The following is a 5,824-nucleotide window of genomic DNA, read 5'->3' on the forward strand; positions in this document are numbered from 1 at the left end:
AGAGTTCAAGTGGCGCTCTTATGCCTTGGACGTCATTGAGAACTTGCATTTGCCTAAATACTGTCCACAAAAGGAAACTTGAGTTTTGGTTGGTCCTGATTTGGATGATGAATTACTGTCATTCATTAGATGTTTGATAGTAAGTGAGCTAGTTGGTCATGGTATTATTGAGCACTACCTACCGCATCGTGTAGGTATGCAGTTTGGATTTGATCAAGACCTTCCATGTTCTGTTACACGACCTAATCACCATTCTGATACGGCCTGGAAGCATAATAACAAAGAAATCAAGAATGTGAAATTGCATCTTCCGTGTTGGCTTTTCGAGGGAGATATTAGCATGAAGTACAAGAACTGGTGGAAGAAATCGATGTCTGGTCTCGAAGATGATGTTGGAGCAGTTATGTTTTTATTTAATAATATTTATGTTTTGTTTTATTACCAATATTATATACATAACGTTTGTTTTATTATCATTATTCTATGCATAACAGCCAATTGATTTTGGCTTTTCAATGAGATAAGGAGTTACAGCTTTTTTGAAACATGTCATTGACTTTTCAATCAGATAAGGAGTTATCTCCTTTTAAGTTTGAAAAGATGGGATTCCTTCTCTTAATAGAGAAGAAGATCAAGTCTATTTACATAATTGATTTGGATGTTTTGATTTTGTCCGTTTTGTTTTCTTTTGCATTTGATACCCTACAGTTTTGTTTTGATTTCCTACAGTTTTGCACCCCAGATAACTCCTTTGTCTATCTTACGGTTTTTCCATTCCAACATCTCTTTCTTTACATATTATATATATATATATATATAATATTAGTCCCAAGTATCGCAAAAAAAGATATAAGAAAAAATACAAGTTTTACATATATTGAGTTAATAGTAACATATTGAAAGGGTGTGAGTTCGAAGGTTCTTCTGGTGTGCAAGGAAGAATCTTATCAAAAGAAGAAGGTTCTGGGCTGTTTTATCCTGGGGACGACGTGGTGTTTGTGAAACTACTTGCACACTTTGGGCAGAGCCGCAAAACGTCTTAAAGAGAGCAACTTAGTCCACGACTCATCCCAAGAATCATTCACCACTCAAGGCTTCTACATTTTTCGAGTAACTTCGTTCCTTTCTATTTCAATTTACAACAATTTTAAGACGTAAACAATCTGCCATGGAATCTGAAAACAACACCACTCTGGACCTTAACAAGCCTTCCAAGTTTGAGGGTCTCCACTTTAAGCGTTGGAGGCAGAATATGTTATTTTTTCTCACCACAAAAAAATTGGCTTCATTTTGCACCACTGTCAAACCAACTCTCGCTGAAGAGCCCACCGTTACACAAACCAAAGCTTCACAAACTTGGATTGAAAATGATTTTCTTGCTAAGAATTATATTCTTAATGGATTGTCTGATGACCTTTATGATTACTACTCTGATTATGGCACTGCTAAAGATTTATGGGAGGCACTTCATAAAAAATATGACACTAAGGAAACTGGGGCTAAGAAATTTGCTGTTAATCGTTATTTGAAATATTAGATGGTTGATGATAAATCTGTTGAAGCACAATCTCATGAATTACAGAAAATTGCTCATGAAATTATTTCTGAAGTCATGGTTTTAAATGATCAATTTCAGGTTGCTGTCATCATTGATAAATTGCCACCACCCTGGAAAAATTTCAAGAACTCACTCCGCCACAAGACAAAAGAGTTATCCCTGGAAAGCTTGATCACTCGACTTCGCATTGAGGAAAAGGCCAAGAAACAAGAATTGAAGGAGGAAATTCTGGTTGTGTCAAGCAACCAGAAGGCTACCAACTTCAACCGGAACCAGACTCTAGCTGTGCTGAAGCCAAATGGGAAGAACATGAAGATTTAGAACAAGAATCACAACAAGAGCCTCAACAACAACACAAACAAGGTTCAAAATCAAAATCCCTCTCATCCTCAGAATAGGTACCAACCCCCCTCATGTGCTGCTTCTGATTCGAGACAGTTTGAATGCTATAATTGTCATAAGCTGGGCCATCTTGCCCGGAATTGCAGAAATAAGAAAAGCCCTGCTCCACAGGCAAATCTTGTTGAAAAGCAACTAATTGCAATGATATCAGAAATCAACTTTGTTGATGGATCCAAGGGGTGGTGGGTGGACACTGGCACTTCTCGCCATGTTTGTTATAATCGTTCCCTTTTCAAGACCTATTCTGTGGCTGAGGGAAGGAAGGTGTTGTTGGGTGATTCACACTCAACTGATGTTGCTGGTACTGGAAAGGTGGAGTTGAGGTTCACCTCTGGAAAAACCATGATACTGAAAGATGTGATCCATGCTCTAACGATAAGGAAGAATTTGGTCTCTGGCTTTCTTCTTAACAAGGCTAGATTTACTCAAACCATTGGAGCAGATATGTATACTCTTACTAAAAATGGGGTTTTTGTGGGAAAGGGATATGCTACTGACGGAATGTTTAAATTGAATGTTGATGCTATTAAAATATAATAATTGAGTCACTTGATGCTGGTTTTTATGAGAATAAAGTTCCTTTAATCTTCGAAATAGTGGGGGTTCTAATTCTTCTAAAATTTATGAACCTATTGATAGATACCCCTTTATGGGAAGAAATCGATTCCAACAGTTTTGATCCATTGTGATAGCACAACGTAATCTCTTATGGAGCTGTAAGAGTGGATCATATATGGTCTGAAGAAAACTTGGTTGATCCTTTGACGAAAGGACTAGCATGAGAAAAGGTTTGGAAAACCTCGAAAGGGATGGGACTAAAGCCCGTAGAAAACTGAGTCATTTGTGATAGCAACCCAACCTATAGACTGGAGATCCCACGAAATAGGTTCAAAGGGTAATAACAAGTCACAAGTGATATAAGTGAAGTCTTGCTAATTTTAATTTGGAATATTATTCCATGTCCATCCCTATGAAGCATGACATCCTAAAGCGTTTTTAGGTTGAGAATTTTTCTCTTAGTAAGGTCTATACTCTATGTTGAGTGGGCTATCTAGCTACAGGAATATCCTTGATAGTCTTACCTATGTGAATGTGGAAGTGAGGCCGCTTCATATGAAATCTTGGGCAAGTTTCTAGAGTGCTCACTATACTGGGATATAAGCACAAGGCTGTAATGTGCTGGCTTTTTGAACTTCACCTTAATAAAGTTATGTGTGTGGTGTTGTCAAAGATAGAGTTCAAAACTATAAGTTACTCTAGTATAATCTGGATCACTAACACTATGTACAGGTTCAAGTTGAGAAACACCTTTACTTATGCATAGCTTTATGATATGCTGCTTTATATATATTTTTAAATAAAAACAAGTGGAGGATTGTTGGAGCAGTTATGTTTTTATTTAATAATATATATGTTTATATATTTATGTTTTGTTTTATTACCAATATTATATACATAACATCTGTTTTATTATCATTATTCTATGCATAACAGCCAATTGATTTTGGCTTTTCAATGAGATAAGGAGTTACAGCTTTTTTGAAACATGTCATTGACTTTTCAATTAGATAAGGAGTTATCTCCTTTTAAGTTTGAAAAGATGGGATTCCTTCTCTGAATAGAGAAGAAGATCAAGTTTATTTACATAATTGATTTGGACATTTTGATTTTGTCCGTTTTGTTTTCTTCTGCATTTGATACCCTACGGTTTTGTTTTGATTTCCTACATTTTTGCACCCCAAATAACTCCTTTGTCTTTCTTACGGTTTTTCCATTCCAACATCTCTTTCTTTACATAATATATATATATATATAGATATTAATCCCAAGTATCGCAAAAAAAAAAATATAAGAAAAAAATACAAGTTTTACATATATTGAGTTAATAGCAACATATTGAAAGGGTGTGAGTTCGAAAGTTCTTCCATTGTGCAAGGAAGAATCTTATCAGAAGAAGAGGTTCTGGGCTGTTTTATCCTGGGGACGACGTGGTGTTTGTGAAACTGCTTGCACACTTTGGGCAGAGCCGCGAAACGTCTTAAAGAGAGCGACTTAGTCCGCGACACATCCCAAGAATCATTCACCACTCAAGCTTCTACATTTTTCGGGTAACTTTGTTCCTTTCTATTTCAGTTTACAACAGATGAAAGTGAAGCTGCTAGTTCACAGAAAAAGAAAGCAAAGAGTATTCATCGGTCATTATTGATGGTTAACCACCCCCTGGTATCTCCTGGTTTTACTCGAAAATGCAACAAAACAGAAGCTGGAGATCCTATGGATGAGGATGATACATTAACAATGTCAGAAATTTGAAGGGAAATAAGAAGTATGAGAATTTTGTGATTATAGAAGATGGTGACAGTGAGAAATTATCAGGTAAAGTTCCGAGTTTGGAATCTAAAATTGCAGGAGATAGTTCGGTTTATACAATGCCAGATAAGGACATCGGAAGTGTTATTGCTAAAGAATGTGCTAGCAGTAGCCCTTTATTTGAGAGCCCTGCTTTGGAGTTTGAGAAGCGAGGTTTGGAGATTAAAGCTAGGATGACGAGGCTTGAAATCATGCTAGACGACTAAAATTCAGATATGTTGCGGAGCAAGTTTTAGGAAAAGGTAATGTAAGATAGCTCTCCAATCAGTTGGTATTTCCAAACCTTGTTATAACATATAATTACTGTAATTTTGTATTAATCTCAGTAATACTACATTCTTTTTCTTCTTTTATTACTAATGTTTGCATAATTTTGTGTTCAATTTTTTCATCTATTAAACATCCAGTGTGAAATGCTGTACATAAGACTTGATTTCTATTTGCTTTCTTCCTTGCTTGCTATCTGATTCTCGATTCCATTCATCTGTTTTAACAGTATGTCATTTTAGGCTGATAGTTCCTCTAATCATTATGAATGCGAAGTATCAATGCACAAAATCGGTCTTATAAATTGCATTATGTATTTCTTTACTACTTGTGCTTTTCGTATCAGAAAGCGGCAGAAGACATGTCAACTTGTATGCAATCTTGTTTCTTTTCGCGTTACATTTACATTGTATTTCTGTTATTCAACATTCGACCTCTTGAAATTGTGAGTAAAGGCTTTCTTTTGCGTGCTCTTGTTCTTGGTACAGGGAAAATGGAGGAAGTGACTCGCACTCTGGAATACCAGAGGAACTTGGTATTTTGTAGATATTCCATGGATGGCATATAATGCAGTAGCTGAAGGTTTTGATACTTCTTGCTCTATCAATCCAAGTCTTATTCTCCACTTGCCAATAGATTTTGCAACAATGTGGTTTCCCAACCATAGAAGTTGATGGTTTTTACCAAACAATAAATAAATAAATAAATAAAAATACTAATGTAGACAGGCCTAAATGTTCACTTGCCGAATAAGTTTTCGATATTACAATCTACAGTCCGCAATACCGACAACTCACTGTTGTCACTATAAGCAAGCGAATTAGTCCCAAGGGTGAAATATTACCATCTTGCCCCTCATTGGGAAATACATCTAAATCGTTTGATGAAAGCCTCGATCGCACTCACGCACTGCCCTCTCGGGCGACAACATCAATAGCACACAATTTTGCTACATCGTAATCTCAATCATTTGAATACCTGTTCGCAATACTCTTCTATCAATCATGTTGCGTGCGTAAAATCCCTATACCATAGCTCAAACGGTACCATAGCCAAACTAGAATAATAACTATCGTTGTACGCAACATAAATAAAGATAGGTGTCTATCATAACCGGCCAAAACTATAAAACAACAAAAGCAACATGTTCTCTAAGATTCAGATAATTCATTCAGACTGGCCGTTAATCTGAGAGTGAAATGTGGTAAGTGACAAAACTTAATACAC

At 36.2% G+C, this 5,824-nt stretch overlaps 1 pseudogene; it reads left to right on the forward strand.

Annotated features, from left to right (window-relative positions):
* Positions 1–5,312, forward strand: part of LOC148697828 (uncharacterized) — a 22,487-nt pseudogene extending 17,175 nt beyond the window's left edge.
* The last annotated feature ends 512 nt before the right edge of the window (positions 5,313–5,824 follow it).

The sequence above is a fragment of the Pyrus communis genome, chromosome 3 (genome assembly GCF_041283825.1).
Source record: "Pyrus communis isolate YQ-2024b chromosome 3, ASM4128382v1, whole genome shotgun sequence".
NCBI classification, from domain to species: domain Eukaryota; kingdom Viridiplantae; phylum Streptophyta; class Magnoliopsida; order Rosales; family Rosaceae; genus Pyrus; species Pyrus communis.